This window comes from Lagopus leucura, unplaced genomic scaffold (assembly GCF_019238085.1).
Source record: "Lagopus leucura isolate 7727_CA_CO unplaced genomic scaffold, USGS_WTPT01 Super-Scaffold_100065, whole genome shotgun sequence".
Taxonomy (NCBI): Eukaryota; Metazoa; Chordata; class Aves; order Galliformes; family Phasianidae; genus Lagopus; species Lagopus leucura.
Genome location: NW_024962309.1, coordinates 442,718 through 460,215, shown reverse-complemented (window position 1 = coordinate 460,215; position 17,498 = coordinate 442,718). Strand labels below are relative to the sequence as shown.

At 39.1% G+C, this 17,498-nt stretch overlaps 1 protein-coding gene across 15 annotated transcripts in view; it reads left to right on the top strand.

Annotated features, from left to right (window-relative positions):
- Nucleotides 1–17,498, top strand: part of LRRTM4 (leucine rich repeat transmembrane neuronal 4) — a 419,106-nt gene that overhangs the window by 198,755 nt on the left and 202,853 nt on the right. For all 15 annotated transcript variants that reach the window (XM_042886905.1, XM_042886904.1, XM_042886903.1 and 12 more), the window contains one exon: nucleotides 8,443–8,590. The gene's annotated coding sequence lies outside the window, so the exon portion shown is untranslated. The remainder of the gene's footprint in view (nucleotides 1–8,442; nucleotides 8,591–17,498) is intronic.

Genomic DNA, 17,498 nt, shown 5'->3' with positions numbered 1-17,498 from the left:
CCCACGCTTACCTTGTGCAAACCAAGCAGAGAAGGGACTCCAATGGACTCCAACCAAGGTCCTGTGTTTGGGATCAGCTTTTTATTAGTCTTGAAAGGGGAGGAAAAAGGCTTTGGTGCTTCTAAGTCTTTGCATTTTCTTGTACACTTTCACCCTGTTTTATTCATCATTAATACAATACCTAATTTTGACAACTGGCTTATTTTAGTTGCCATGTTGGCATCTATTTTGGCCACCCATGTAAAGAACCCAACACTCCCACTGTTACTAAAAGGGGAGAAGAAAAGGGAATTCCTGGAGCAATTTCTGGCGAATGTACAGTATGATGCGTAGGATGGACCAAGCAGTCCCTTAGGAGCTATTTAAGAGCTTTTACTAGATGATGAGCATAAAAACAAGGTTTTACATACCTAGGATTTTAATAAAAACCTGTAAGATCGAACACAGTCTTGAGGGAACTTGTCCAATCTCTCAGGTAAATAAACTTGTTAACAAAAGATATTTCCTTAAGCATTGCAGGTTTTTGGACAACTGTAATCTATGTTTAAATAAGAGATCAAAGCAGCTGTTTCAGAATTATTTCAAAATGGGTCAAAGTATATTTTTATAGATGTGAGAAAACCTTACTAACTTGCTAAATGCTATTCACCCCAGAAGAGCCTGCATGGATTCCTGTGTTATTCTGTGCTATATTCCCTAAGGAACATGTTCTTACCAAACAAGCAGAAGCGAGAAAAGTTGTTAGACATTTCTCAGCATGCTAATGTTGGTGCTTAGCCTGAAATTCAAAGGATGTCTTCGATAAACCAGTCTTAATAGAGGCCAGAAAACATCACAGGTGACTTGTGCCATTCTTTTCAATAGGGACTTTCCTCTTGAGAGGTACTTTGCATTATCTTAGATGCACAGCATATGTAACTAGTTGCAAGAGAAAAGCTTTGCCCCAGTGGAAAGACAGGTGAGAACAGGTAGGGGAGGTAACTTGTCAGAGTGCAGACAGAAATAGAAACCACATTTCTGGGTTCATCCCACTCTACCTGCTCAGTGATGTTTTTGCTGTCTCTTTTCCCGTGCTTTATTTGCTGCGTTTTACTGGTAATAGTGCTCTGTTTTGTTGTTGTTGTTGTTTTTTTCCTCCCAAACTAGTGTAGGTCAGCATCTTTAAGACATTCATAATCACAATTGAGTGTTGACTCAAAGAGTTATGGATCACATAATTTCTTGTAGCAGAGTCTTGCTTTTTTTCCCCTCAAGGCATTTCTTGCTGAGCGTAATCTTAAATTATGTGAGAATTTAACTCTAATTGATGGGCTTCTTTAGATTGACAAACAACTGCAGGAATAGGCACTAAAAGCAATGAATGAGGTTTTAACAGGTATTAGTGGTAGGTGAATTTCTCACTCCAATTTATAGGAGGGAGAGGAGGTTCTTTTATTATCTATATACCCAGCGTGAGATTAAGAAACAGTGGTTCAAATGTTGGTCCGACCAGTTTATTACAAATCTTAATTAGGGAAAGGGGGAAGGGGAGGACGGACACTATTATGAATTATGGTAATGGGGAAGGGATGGAGGGCAATAGAAAAGATAGAAAAGAAGAAGCAAAGAAGAAGCAAGGAGTCTTCATAGGAAGCAAGAGGGAGATCGTCACCACCATGGATCTAGCGAGGTTCACAGTTCAGTCTTTGATCTTCAGTAGTAGTGGGTCGTCAGGCATTGTTGTTCTGTTGATGACAATGATAACGACAACCATGGTGATGATGGCCCCTTTTCAATGCTTTCAAAGTGGTCAGCTGTCTTTGGAGTGACAGCTCAAATCCAAAGTGGTTCAGTCAGCTCTCCATGGAGTAGCAGCTTCTAGCTCTGGGATCTCAACGGAAACTCCTTTGTTCCCACCTTCCAGGCCTTGCCAGCAGATAAGAGCAGGGATGCCAATCTGCATCCTGTTTTCCACAGAACACGATGGTATCATTCCCCAGTTTTCCCATACTTAGCTGGAGCTGTTTAGTCACAGGCTAGATCTTCCGCCAGTAAACACTCCTGAGCACTCTCTTCTGCTCTTCTACAAAGCAAGCAGCTCTGGAGGAAGGGGCTTTCAAATGTTCCCAAAGTGATGTCGATTGTCACACGGTAGCACCCATCACTTGCCTCCTCAACAAATCAGAGTCTAATCACAAGAAATACCTCAGGAAGCAAGCTTTTTTTCTCCCCCTGACTTAGAAACATAGAATCATAGAATTACCAAGGTTGGAAAAGATCTCCATGACCATGTGTTCCAACTATCAACCTATTACCAATATTGCCCACTAAACTATGCCCCTCAGTACAACATATAAATGTTTCTTGAACACCTGTGGGGTGGTGATTCCATCATCTCTCTGGGTGGTCCATTCCAGTGTCTGTCCACTCTCTTGGAGAAGTTTTTCCTAATGTTCCACCTAAAAAGGTTTGCTTCAACTTCTGTCCTTCGAATATAGTTTCCCCAGCTGCTGGGAAATGCAGCTAGTTTCCCTTCTCTGAATGCTTTTCTTAGAATTCTCTTGAGCACTTTTACTTGATGGAGCAAGATTTTTGCCCTGCGTGAAAAAGGACACGAAGAAATTCACCGTGGGGTGATGAGCATGGAACAGGGCAGAGATCATGGCCAACATGCCAGAGTTCAGGGAGTGTTGGGACACTGCTTGCAAACATAGGGTTTGGGTGGTCCTGTCTGGAGCCAGGGGTTGGTCTAAATGGTCCCTGTGGGTCCCTTCCAAGCCAGGACATTCTTTGGTTCAGTACTGCAGGGAACAGATGAGGCAGGCTCATAATGTTGTATTCCCAGGGTGAAGGAACCTGTCACCACTGAATGTGAAAACTTCCAACTGCACTTTGATTCTGAGAGGGAAAGCCAGAGATGCAAAAGGGGATGATCAGATGCTGAAATTACACTGTGAAAATAATACAGTGTCCCTCTCTGTCAGCCCTCTGATGAGTGTTCCCCACGCCTACATAATGCAGCATCTCAGGGTGTTAGGAGGGCATGGCCAAGAACATCATTTCCTTTGCTGAGAGGCAGCGTTTGTGTCAGCTGAAAATCATTGGGTGAAAACATCTCAATTTGAAATTTAGTCTTAACATCAGGGAAAATGACTGAACACTCAATTTTGATTAATTTCAGGAGACAGTAATGGAATCTTCTGCTCTATTGTCGGAGGTTCAAGTAGGAACCCGCCTCGTGCTATTTGATAAGCATTTAATTCCTGTGGTGGTTACATATGTTTATAATATAGTTCAGTGTTTCTGTTCTAAAAGAATGCTAAATTCAATCTCTGTAATGCTTTGACTTTTCTCAATTTGAGATCTGGGTGGTGTTTTTTTTCCTGCAGAAACTTTTTATTTCCAGAAAACAGATACTCTGTTGCCTGGTTGCTCTTGGAGAGTGGGTAATTCCATGTTGTGAGGGAGTTCTGGAGATAAATAATGGAAGATGTTAATTTATTAAGTTAGAATAAGAGTCACAGCCTTAAAAATGGGTACTTCCTAACAACGTATATACTTCACAACAGTTTGACAGTTTTGCCGATGTGTTAAAATACTCTCAGGCTTTTTGTACAAAGGACCTTGATAGAGATAACCCCTTACAGCTTGTGTGAGTCTTATAAAACAGAAACTAAGATTAAAAAAATGAATTAATAATGAATAATTGGTCTCTTGAGTATGAAGATACTGTCTGTTTTTAAAGGACATTTGTGTGTGCCAAAATTGACCTTTTCCTGAGCAAAAAGTACATATCTCTCTGTCTCTAAAGAAGAAATAATTGCCAAAGTTATTTGTGTCACAATAATTTATTAATCTGGAAGGATGAAGACACTGCCCAGAGGTCATGTATGACCCAGTAATGAGACCATCAAGCATCGCTGTAAATAATTAAACCAAGACACATTACTTGGAAACCCTTCCCCCCCCCCCCCCTCAAGCACATTGAAGTTCCTTCGTTTTATAAATAACTTCTATTGCGTGTAGATCACCTTCAGTAGGTCTAATCCTTCTCCTAGAGTCACAATCTTTGCAATGTTTGAGCATCATCAAGATAAAAAATCTTCTCCTTATTTTTAAGCACCTTTTGCTTTATTTCAGTTTGTGCCCATTCCCTTTTGTCTTGTTTTTGGGCAGCACGAAGACCTGTCTCTGTTGTCCTCTCCTTTCCATTGGGTTCTCAGGCACATGGGTGTAATTACGCTGGGTCTTGTCTTCTTGAGGCTTCCTGTGTCTCCTTGGCTGACAGGTCCTTCATAGAATCATTAAGGTTGGAAAAGACCTCTAAGATCTCCAAGTCCAACCCCAACCCATCCCCATCATGCTTACTGACCATGTCCCTCAAAGCTGCCATGTCTCCACATTCCTTAGACCACCTCCACAAGCAGTGTAAGTGTTTGCATTACAAACTTGAGGGCAAAGTGAGTTTTTTTTGTGCATCACTTCAGAATGTAAATATGTTACAAAGTACTCAAGCTGATCTGGTTCTGCTAGTGAGCATCCAGCTGGGACACGCATAGCACCACTTCATGTGCACTCAATCAGTGGAGGATGTTTGTTATGAATGCAGACAAAGAATTTGGGCTTTTTGGATCATTAACAAGAGGTTGTCTTGTCTGGCTGTGAAGTGTTCCATTCAAAACCTCACAATTCAATTCCCAAAGATGACAGTTACCAGGTTTACCTGAGAGGCACATTATGACTCTGAAGTTACTCCTTGCTTTATCACTGTGGACAGAGTAGCGTGCATATTTCTGAAACATTTCCTGAGGGTTTTTGTCAGTCTATCCTTTATTATTGTTGGGATTTAAACAACAACAACAACCAAAAAAAAGTGTTGAAAGAGTCCAGAAAATATCTTTTCACCACCATTTAATGTGCTTGGTTCCTAAACAATTGCAATTGATTTTGTTTGGTCTTGCAAACAAATTATCCCATAATCATCTTAGCCTTGCAGCCATGCTTACATTGACTTGTTTGTGTTTTAGAGAGAGAAAATGCAGGCATTGTCATGAAAATAAGAAAGGTTAGAAGCAAATAAAAGGTGGCGGGATTTTTTCACTTTCCTAATTGGCAGGATGTGCGCTCACTTCAATTAATTTTCATTCTTACAGCATATTTAGTACAAAGCAAGGAGTGAGGTAAATTTCAGAATTAAATAAATGACCTTTAGTTTTGCTTTTGCTTGTGGTTTCTACTAAATGGTTATTTCAGGGTTCATCAGTGACAATCTTAGACTGTGTGATTGCTGCTTCTACTCAAAATGAGTACACACAGCAGAATGCTAAAGGGACAGTATTTTTCAACCACAATACATTTCTCTACAAGCAAAGCTTTGTGGTTCAGTGCAATCAAAGTCCTGCAGGATGAAAACGTACAGACAATTACTCACCATTTTTGAAAAACAGCATTTCCTTTGACAACCATCTAGATAAAGGGGGGGTGTGTGTTAGTGGTACTTTTAAGACTTTTTTTTTTTGCTAATACGCTTTACTTTTCAAATGTCCTTATCTCAATTTTTCTGTACTCATTAGCTTTGTAAATGATTTGGATTTCTTCTGACAGAATAGCAAAGGTGGTAAAACCTATCACATAGTGAAAGCCTACCAGCAGACACTGATGTTTTAAATGGGACCTGTATCCAAGCAGCTGTCCAAACCCCAAATTGCCTAAAATAAGTAAAAATTGGTAGGGTTGAATCAATAGGGGATCTTGCTGTGAGCTACAGGTATATAGCACATACCCTTTTATTTGTTTCATACAGTTACAGTTCTCTAAGTAGGCTTTACCAGAAGGCACAATAATAAAAGAAACTCATAATGGTTAATAACCGCAGGCTCCTGAAAAATGATCCTGGTTGTGATGCAGCATTTGCTGCTATGGTGGCATGGGTTATGATGGCACAGCCAGAGAACCATCATGGCACGTGGAGAACAAGCCTGGCTTCGTGCCTGTGCCGTTAGCATGGTGAGAAATACTGCAAAGCCTGCAGGGCAATAAGCAGAGCTATTTCAAAACAGAGTGAGTTTTTCCATGGCTTTTTGTTTTTTTAAAGACAGTGGGATTATCCTGAGCTGCTCCGGATTTACTCCAATATAATATATGCTAGAACATGGCCTGAGCTGCCTCCAGATGCATTCTGCGTGTGATGGGAGCATTCAGAACTTCAGAATAGTGGTTTTGTAAATCAGCGATCAATTTTATTTTAAGTTCTGTTCTGTAAACATCAGACACTGTAGGACTTCAAATCGTATATAAGTTCAAAACCAAGTTGGACTCCATGATCCTTATGGGTCCCTTTCAACACGGGATGTTCTATGGACTGTTTCATTAAGTCTTTCTCTTACATAACGTGTTAGGCTGTTTATGTCAAGGCTGAAGCAGGGACAGCCAGAGCAGATTGCCAGGGCTGTCCAGGCTATTATCCAGGCTACTTAGTTAGCTTCGGGTAGAGCAGTCCAAGTGGAAGTTTATTGATGCTGGAATTTGGTGCCTCTTTAACATAATGCTCTGAAAGGGTGTCAAGTAGTGTTTTCCTTATGGCTAACACAAATGTCCAGTTGCTTCTGTATCTTCTTCTGTAGGAGCAGCTCTTTCAAGACAAGATGAATTGAGCACTGCAGTAGGTAAACGATGCTCCTCGCCACGAGGAAATAATCCCCCAAGCATACATTAATAAAAAATGGATGTACATAAAAAGATTTTGCTCCTTTTTCAAAATACTTATTCCTTCTTAATTTGAAGACATTGGTAATCACTGTAAAGTTTCGTGATTATTTTTAATCTTGATTCATAGGTTAATGAGATCCTGTGGCGATAAATTTCACTAGTTAGTGTGTTAAATAAGAAAGGACATAAAAGATACGTTTCCACAACCTGCTGAATGGTATTTTCTTCGATGAATCCCTGAGTTCTGATGGGGATTTCTATTTTTTTGGAAGATTGTTTCCTTCTTTTTCCCACAATTCTTCTCTTATTTCACTCTCTTGCAAAATGTATAAACAGATGATTTTTTAAAAAATCTTACCGTGTTTCTGATCATTTGTTTCCTACTTTTATGTGATAGGAACAAAACTGTGTGTTTACATTTCCTCTTTTTGGTTTGTTTACGTTATCAGCTCCTTGAACAACATTATCTGTTAATCTTTCTGCAGAGCAACTTGTCCCCTTGCCCATGACGGTGACTTCTAAATGCTACTGCAATGCAAGCAAGAAATAATACTATACTTAAATCAGATAAATAATAATGTTCTCTGCAGCTGGTGTGCTTTCATACCCTCAGTGCAGCTTTGCATTGAGCTGAAGTCTCAAGGCTGTGCCTGGAGTCAGTGAACAAAATGAATAGCACGGTTCTTCCACAGCCAGGATAATTTCCAGTAGGACACCCGTAATTGCTGTGAATGCAAGCAAATTAGTGATGTTAGTGCCACATGCTTGTTAACTTTGATCAGCAGTTACACCTGCCGTGGTGGTATCAGTAGGTAGAAAGAGAAGGAGATCAGAAAGTTTTCATGCCACAGAACCCTTCAGCTGTCATTCCGCTCTGCTGTATGAGAGGGGAAGGGAAGCTAATGATGCAGGAAAAATGACCACCAGCAGCTGCTGGATCCCACTGGCTTCCACAAAGATTTTCAGAAGAGGACAGCTACAGGCTGCCGTTCTCAGCCTTTCCTGCCATAATCGATGAATGAGAAAGTAAATTACCTTTGGTCAGACTCCAAAGGCTTAGAAGAAACAGGTTTCATACTATGGTTGGTACTCAGGAGTGCAGCTGTGGGAGAAAGTTAATGGATGCCTTCACTGGGGTGGAAATTGGTCTTCTGCAAATTTTCCTTAGTAGCATGCCTCTTTCTTATGTTCTAAGGACAGTTCCATAAACTGTCTGCAGTGTGAATGTACTCCTAAGGCCTACACAAAATTTCAGTGTACAGTTAGGTGGAGGCCAGTCTTTTTCTTCTGTTCAACTTAGTGAGAAAACAACCTGGTGCTAATGCCTATGGGGTTTATAGTTGGTTCAGGTCCCTATAGTAGGCATCTAAGCCATGAATCTTCTCACTGGATTGAAATCTCCCCATGAAGAACATAAAAAGGGCAGTGAGGGAGGCAGTTTAAGAAAGCTTTCTGCATTCCAAAACAAATGAAAACCATAGCAAGGATTAATGTTTTTGGTGTTCCAGATTGTGTATGTCAAGTGGAATCAAAGCTGATCAGAAAAAGTCCTATTTGGGGGAGACTTTGTGTTTTGAGTACACTTGAATAAAGATCCAATAAAATACTCAATTAAAATCATTTGGAATTTTTCACTTAACTGAGAGTTAATTAACCGTGCATTGTTTGTGAAGAATTCAGCTGTAATTTATTCACCTATTGTCATTTGAAGAATGAAGCTTACTGAGTGCTGAGAGCTTTCTGTTTACGTTTCAGGTTCCAGCTTTGGGTACTGCATGTTGGAAATCCTGTCCTTTCACGTGAGAGCGTCTTATGAAGAATTCTGATCTTGATTTACAGAGTGAGTTACTTCCTTGCTGAAAAAGCGGACTGATGCGTGGTAGAATTATATGCAAGCACTAAGGTATGTATCTGATTCAGCCTTACAGTTGCTCAGTTTCCTTTCACAGAGCAATGGATGTGGGAAGGGACCTCTGGTTGTCAGTATTTTAACCTCTTCTGTTCAAAGCAATTCATATAGATCAGGCTACTTCAGCTGTGTCCAGCCATCTGTATTTGCGATAGTGGAGGTTCCACAAAATCTGTGAGCAACCATCCCATGATGGCATTTCCTGTGCTTATTGCCCCTGTCACTGTACTTTTGTTTAGCTGGTAAGTCGTCTACTTTCTCAGCAGTGAGTATGGCACCACACATACAACTAAGTAAATGGTTTTGCTAATTGTATTTAGTGCACAAAAATAGAAAGTGCTTTTATGACAATCTGGGACCAAGTTAGAAGAACATTCAGGAATTCATTACTGATAGGACCAGAGGGAATGGCTTCAAGCTACGGCAGGGGAGATTCAGGCTGGACATCAGGAAGTATTACTTTTCAGAAAGGGTGGTCAGGCACTGGAATGGACTGCCCAGGGAGGTGGTGGAGTCACCAACTCTGGAGGTGTTCAAGGAAAGGCTGGATGTTGTGTTGAGGGACATGGTTTAGTGGGAGCTATTGGTGATAGGTGAACGGTTGGACTGGATGAGCTTTTAGGTCTTTTCCAACCTTGGTGATTCTATGATTCTATTATTCTAATTCAGAAATAGTTTTATTGAGCAATGTTTTAAAGTACCAGCCAACTGGCAGTGGTCATGAATTGTTGACAATTAAATGCTTAGCATACAAAGAGTTAAGGATGAGAACTTGAATGTATACTTTTCCATCAATAATTCACAGGACATTAGAGTCTCAATGTCAGAAGTTTTACCTCTGCACAGGATGGCAGTATATTAATGAACTTGCTCCAGCCATTACGCTCTAATTGCTAATTTATTCATAGTTTACTAGCAATGGGGAGAGAGGGGAAAAGAAAAACCCAAGGTCTGAATTCAGTAGCCCTTGAAACAAAGATATATCCTAGCTTTAATTGCAGAACTTGATCTCTGATTCATATATATATTTCACCTATTGTGAAATGAGACCAGATTAAAAGAAGCAAAGTGAATGCAGCAAAGATAAATTGACTTGAAGTAAACCTTATCACCAAATCATTCCTCTGGATGTTAACAAAAGTAAGGTGATTGTGTCCAAGATGATGTAGTGAAACACACTCTAATTTCCCTAAAAACTACCCTGAGTTCATAGCATTTAATCCTGTGATTTGATGGTTATCACTGTCTGGTTCACATGTCTCTGTACAGAAGATTTACTGTCACAAAAATGCCCACCATGAGTTGAAATGCATTAATGGGGCAATGATATGATGCTGGCCCATTATGCTAACTGCTGTATAAGCAGGAAAACAAAGCGTGGTGGTTCCTTGTATGCTGTTATTGGTATGTTCTGGGAAAGTTTTACTAGTTACAAAGCCATGAGTAAAAGACGCGCTTGCTTTTTGTTTGCCTGTTTAAATCAGTTTAACTGTGCTAGCATACCTCTGTCCTCAGAGAGACCAGGTGTTATCTTAGTGGACTGTGACAACTTTTCATAGCACCAGAATCTAGAAGATTCAAGAATCTTTGTGGGTCAGAAACGGCAGAAGCAGATTTGGATTGGATTGAGTGCATCGTGTCGCTCAAGTACCAAAGAGTGGATGACTTTAAAGAACTGAGCTGTATGCACATCCCCTCTCTGTCTGTCTCTGTACTCCTGCACTGACTACTGTGGCCACCCCAAAACTGTTTTCCAGGACACTCTCCTAAAATAATTCAGGAAGGCATTGTCCAATTTCTTAAATGGCACTCATTTTCAGATACATTTCAAAATTCAATATAGATGTCTTAGAAATCATTAAATTGTGCCCCCATAATTACTGTTTTTGCTTGGAAAGTATCTCCAAAGGAGCCGTGTTTTGAAAGGCTTGCTAATTAACTTTATACAGATGTCTGCAGTCATCCTCATTTCAGTGGCATTGTACAAAGCATGTTAAGCAAAATCTGATGCGCAGTCTAGTTTGTGAAATACATACACCCATTTACATCCACAGACTCCTTTTCATCTGTGCACCTACTGTGCTTCAAATGTGAACACATCTGTCTCATTCAAAATGTGCCAGAACACAGAGAATTTGTACACATTTTTAGCCTCTAGAATTTGCAAGCTCATTTTAAGAGAAGCTATTTGAAGATATTTACATGAAATCCAGACAGGCGAATTGGGAGTGTTAGTAACTTCCATTGGGGATAATGTTAAGTAATTTGAACGAGTGTCTGCTGGGGTAGTGGTGTAGTTGGGACAGAAGAGAATAAAGCTTGTGGCATTACAGGAAGACAACAAGATCCCAAATGTCTGTGCAAGATCTTATATGAGCAGGCTTTGTGCAATGATATTCCGTACTTAGAGCATGAACAGAACTTTCCCTTCATTCTCTGCGCTGGGAAACATAAATGTTTTACAGTATCTGAAATGCTTTGTATATCTGGAGGCGTGATGAATCCATGATCCTCCATCCTGTTATCTTCTTGGGTTCAAAATGTGGAATGGGGTTCCCTTCAAGCAGTGGATAGTTCCAGAAGTCTCTGATGGATAAGAGCACTTCTTCACATTGAATCAGCAAAGAGCTGGGAAGAAATTTGCTTAAAGCCACAATTCCCATTAATGTGGACATGACTTGTCCCGATAACAATCTGTTAATGAAGTGCATAGTCAGTTCTGTGTCGAATAATTGTCCAGCTGGAATACTCTCCTATTCGTGTTATTTTAATTAAATTTCTCTCTGCCTCAGTAGTGCTTGGGAATTGCATTGACACAGCCTTTCATAGGAGGCCACTGGTTTCAGTCCAGACTGCCTCAATTCCAGCTAGGGTTCACTAGTGGTATTGTGATGCTGAGTATGGAAATTAGTTGGCCATCCTCCTTCAGAGTCTATGTGACAAATGCATGTGTTGCAAAAGCATCATCACAACTGAAAGTACTGTAAGTGGTTTCGTTGACCTCTTCACCAGCTTTTGGAGATGAAATGGGCTTCTGTGCTCTTATTTTCTGAAATGAAGAACGTTGGTAGACAATATGGAAGTTTATTTTGTGGCTAGCTAATTGTGATGCTGCTGGGTGGAGAAAAATATATATATTGATACCCTCTAATTTAGCGCTTTTTAGATATAAAAAGAGGACAAAAAATAAGCATGTGATATTTCCTTTGTCTCTACTTAGCATTAGGGAAACCACAGAGAGATTACCAAGAAGCCTCTTTCCTTATCTCCAGCTTTCCCAACCCCCTCTGTTCTTGTCTTTGAGTTGTTTCTTGGAATTTGCACTTCTTCAGATTGATAGTGTTGTAAGTTTTCTCCTTGCTACACAAAAGCACTTTACTGTGCTTAAGCAGTTTCCATGTGCTGTGTATAGAAGAGGAATGTAGAATGAAAATTACACCTTTAGAGGGAAACTGATCGTATTTCATATTAAGACTATAGTTGAATGTAATTTATGCAGGGCTAACAAATGCTTAATAGCAATTGCATGCATGGTTTGTAGGTGTTAGAGATGGTTAAAGCATCATTATAAATCATATGTAAGACAGCAGCTGCCAATTATGAGAGTATTAACACATGTAGCAATATTGTATTAACCCTTCATAAACTTCCCAAAGTAGTAGCTCCTATAAAGGAAACTCAATTTTAGACTGAGCTTAGAAATAAAGCGAGCAGAACTAGACAAAGAAGGGAAGATTATTCAGATTGCAATAAGAAGTCTTGGTGAGATGTTTATTCTGCAGTTGATAAATGACTTCATTCAATTACATTAATATATATATATATATATATTTAAGTCATCGGAAAGAAAATCTGCAGATTAATTCAGACTTTGAGGAAGCAGAGTAGACTCTGAGACTGATAATGTAATTGCACGGAAGTTTTGTTTGGAGTGCACAGATGACTCAAAGGCTTTGCACTTGCAATCAGAAGGTCCCACTCTTACTTGCTCCTCTCCACCTTTTCAAGTTTTTCTCTGGAGCACTGTGTTAATCGATCAAGTTCTTGTATTTAAAAAGTTCTTGCCATCCTCTCCAGCCTTCCTCTTCTTCTCCTTTGTTGGAACAAAGAATAAAAAAAAACCCTCTGAAAAGTCCATAGGAGTATGAAAGCAAGCGCTCTGGGACATAAGATGGGTTCTGTTAGAATGGTATGGGTATGTTTAGTAAATCTTGTCTTCATCTAAAAACTGTCCCTGTTTCTGTTCCTGAATGCCAACCTTGAAACATTTTCCCACTTCTGGAACATGAAAATGACCATGCATTAATGCAGCAAACTAATATTGCAAAGCTCAGATGTTTCCATCTTTAATAACATCAGAGATAAAGGCAAGTGACTTCTTAGCCTCCTGATGATTCCAAAGATTAAGCAAATTGTAGGACTTCAAATTTATTAACAATTGCCGGACCTGAATTACTTTTATTCAATTAAGTAACTTGAGGATCGTTTTCGATGGAAATGATGACCTTAAACACAGTCATTGTAGAAAGGAGGAATGAGATGTGGGTAAATGACATATTATTACATGCTTTAGCCTCGTCTTGAATGTAGTAAGTGGCATCTAAGTGGAGAAATGTTTTACTAACAAGGATTATGGGTTTTTAGATATCTTCCAGACAGTTCTTTGATATACATTATATATACATAATATTATATAATATGATTTGATGCTTCCCTGACCAATAAATCAGGCTGGGAGAGGTGAGCGGCTTCTGCAGTAGGTACTCCAGCCTCGATCCAAGTCACCTCTCAAGGATCTGCTCACATTTAAAAACTTCAGGATGTTCTGACACTTTTAGTGGCTTTAAAAGGTTAGATGCCTTCAGGGATTCGGGCCATTACTCTCTTTCATAGTCCCATCTCTTTAGATAGTCAGGGTTCTTTCCAGAAAATATAGACAAGATTGGCAGGTGCCAAATGACGGGGAATGGGAACGGTGAGTGAATATAAATGCTGAAGATTATCCATCTGATAGATAAAGCCTCAGGATTTAGCTAAACAGAAATTTACTTCGGTACTAACAGATGTCCAGATGTCCTTTGGGATGAATTCGTTTACTTAAATCCTATCTGTTTTAATGAAACCCTTTTGAAAAGCTGGAATGAAACTCCAACTTCAGTGCCCACTCATATGTCTGCTAAAGCCCAGCTGCTTGACAAAGGTGGTCCAACAAATGTGCTTCAGAGGGTTACCCGGTCATTGACCAATGCTTTGGTGTTGTCTTTAGTAGTCAAGAGCTTAGCAACTGCATGTTCCTCCCTTCCATTGGCACTGCTGTTTTCTTTACCCACTGAATATCTTATCTGGATAATCCTCAGAGCAGTTTAATTTTGCTCAATTGGCCTGCAGTTATGAGAAACTGTAGGGGAAATCTTAGCGTGCTTAACGGAATGTTGCAATATATTATGAAGAAATAGAGAAATGTGATTAAAAGTTGATTTTCACAGGTGGGATTATTCTTGGCTTCTTAAACCTAAATTATAGTGGTATCGCAATAATAACAGTGGTACTTTTGCTGTCAATCACAGGCAGTTAATGGGGAATATTTTTAAAGAATTTTTTTCTTTCCATTTTTAAAACTTAAAATGTTTCCTGTTGATAGTTTTCAAGAAATATTATGTCTGAAAAATCAAAACCTGGGTAGTTTTAACAGCAGTGTACAACAAACTGCTTAAATAAAAGAGAACTTTGGAGTGTTTGCAAAATTTCGTGCTTGGCACCTGAGGATGTAGGTATTTTCCAACAAATGTAGGAATTATTTTTTCAAAACTGGATTATTTTTTTTTGAAGCTTTTGTGGGAGACCTGAATTTAAAAAACACACAAACAAACAAAAAACTGAACAACTTTTGTAACTCAAATGAAATTTAACCAGAGGTCAGCGACAGGGCAAAACTACACAGTGCTTATCACCAAGATGCACTGATGCTAAGTGCTGTGGTGGGGAGGATGTTTCATCTGGCCAAGGTTTTACAGCATGGTAAAGTCATTATGAAGATTCATTCCACTGAAAGGGAAGGAGTTGAGGATGTCCATCTCAGTTCCTTTTCTTTTCTGAAGACTGTCCCAGTATTAAAGTTTCACATTCTTGTTTCCTGCTATCTGCTACGGGCAGGCTTCTACATACTCTTAGAAAGCATTTTGTTTTCTGTTTTGTACAGTGGACTACATATCCACTTACCATGGATAGTGGTCAAACTGCCATAATTCCAATCATCGTTCGTTTTCAGTCTCTCAAGCATCTCCAGTGTCTTCTGGTTTTATCATCCTGCCTGCAAATTCCAATCTGACATGTGATCCTGTAAATGGTTAGAAGTACAAACAGAGGAACTAGCATTTGGGTAGAAAAGCATGACTTCCTTTGAGGAGGAGTTCTGTTCTAGTTAATGTTAGATTATGACATTTCTGCACTGTTGGGCTGTCTGTTTATTTTTGGTTTGGGTTTCCTAAGGCTATTGACTGCTTCAAAAGCAATTAACGCTGAGGTTAGACATTTGTCATTAATCAGATAAATTTATAAATAAAAATACTTATTGGATGCCTGAGAAAAAAAAATTTATTAAATAAGACCTTAATTAGATGAAGAGGAAGTGCATGTTGCTGAATATGATATGTCTGTGAGAATGATGGTTTGAAAAAAGCCTTGAGGGCATCTAAAATGTGGATTAATGTAGGATCCAGTTTGGCTCTTAAGCACTTGGTCAGCAAAAATTTGGGGAATGTTCTTGTCATGAATTTTATATAGAAAGCCAGACTGGATGACTGTAATTGTTCTTTTTGTGCCTGAAATCTCTAAATCTGCCTGAGAAGTCTAAATGATTTTGTAAAGCCTTGCAAATGCAACTTGAATGTAACCGAGTGGTTGAGTAGATCAAGGGGAAATAAAATGTACTGTTTGCTGCCTGAGCTGTGTAAACTTGGATCTGGCAGTACATGGACAGGCCAAAACACCTCTTGGGTTTGTTTATTCTTCTTGTGTCTTTCTATTGTGCAGGAGCAATGTAAACCTTGCAGGTCTCTGTACACAGAAAAAAAGAAATTGCCCAAAGAGCATTAGCTCCCTTCCTTTTTAGAGTCATTCTACAACTCATATTACTAGGAAAACTTATTTAGGGCTGTAAATTCCCATAAACTGGACAGCTAGTTTTCTAGGAAAGCGTAGCTGGGAGCTGCTCTTCCTTATAGGCAGGTGCTGAGGGCTGCTGGTGCATTTGGGAGTGTTGGTGTAGCATGTGAAGATAATTGATTATTAATTATTAAGCATTTGTGCATGGAAACAAAATGGAAAGCTGAACGTAAAGCTCAAAGCCAACATTCTAAGCATACCTGACAAACATGTATATAAAATTACAGCTGTTAGTATTGATCAAAATCATAACTAGACAAATGGAGGTTCATTATCATGGAAGAGATACTATAGATCCCATAGCACACAAACTTATCAGTATGGATAATTTATCTAGGTGAGTCGTGGTCAGGTGGCAGAAAACCGTGCCAGCTGGATGAGGATCAACCAAGCACTTAGAACATTTCAGGTTTCTCTTAGCTGTGTGTATCTCATTCCACTCACCACTCTAAAGAAATGGAATGAAACCACAAACACAAAATTCATCTTCCTTTATTCTGTGAGCTTTTTGAGTTTTTATTTTTTATTTTGTACCCATTACTTATTTAGATTGACTGCAAATTTTCTGTTTTTTTTTTTCCTTCTTTGGCCTCTTTTTTTGTTGGCACAGAAAACAATATAATATTTCTTTTATTAAAGAAAGAAGCAACCAAACAAAACCTACCAACCAGACAGAAAAAAAAAACAACCAACCTTGCTCAGTTAGAAATGAAAGATTTCTGTCTTAGAATGCATGATATTTTCAGTTATGGCATCAGAAGATCTTCATGAAAGTAAAATTCATTAGAACTTTTTGTAGGAATGGGGTTTTTTGGAGTCTCAGTGAGTGTGTAGCAGCAGGACAGCTTATGGCAATGCTGCTTCAGCTCATGTAAGATCAAAGGATCCAGGAATCCGGGAAAAGGCATCCCCTGCAAATCTGTATGGTGTCTGTAGACATCACTCTGCTCGGTTCATTCTGAAATCTGGCAGAGTTTCAAATGGACTCTTCCTGGAGAACCATCAACATAAGGTTATAATAGCTGCACACTTCAGCTTTTACCTTTATTAGGAAATTGTATCATGAATAAATATGAATGCTGGCTAAAATGGTACTGGCTATAATGCAGACGTAGCTAATACAGACATGGAAGAAGTACTTTCAACATCATTTATGATAATTAAGCACTGAATCTTGTTTGAGGAAGGTGTGAGTATTGCTCGCCAATTCAGAGTAAAAATAGTGATTAATTATATTTTCCTTATGCAAATCTGTCTCTGGCCAGCACGGGTTGCTGTCTGGATAGAGGTATAGGAGAGGGGGAAGTTGGCTTCTCGGCATGTTTTTATGCATTTATTTGTTTTTAAAAGGAGATGAAGCGGCCTGGAGTTTTACACAGTTTTCATTTTTTGTCATATTGGTGTGGAGCAACTGCTGGATGTAGGCAGAAACCTCAAGTGGAATGAGCTGTTAAATCATAAGGGGGCAATAGTTAAAAAACACTTAAGAAAACAGGAATAACATAGGATCACTCAATGAAAATCAACAGCAAACACTGAGCATATTTATCATCTAAATAAAAGATTTGAGCTGGGAATTGCTTTTAAAATACCTGATGTCTGCGTAGCACAGGGAGAGGGGAGCAGCTGGGCAGACAGCACAGTTAAATAAGCTTTAGGAACCGATGGATCCATTCTATGGTAAATGACAGTTTTCTTTTTCTTTTCTTTTCTTTTTTTTTTTTTTTTTTTTTTTTTT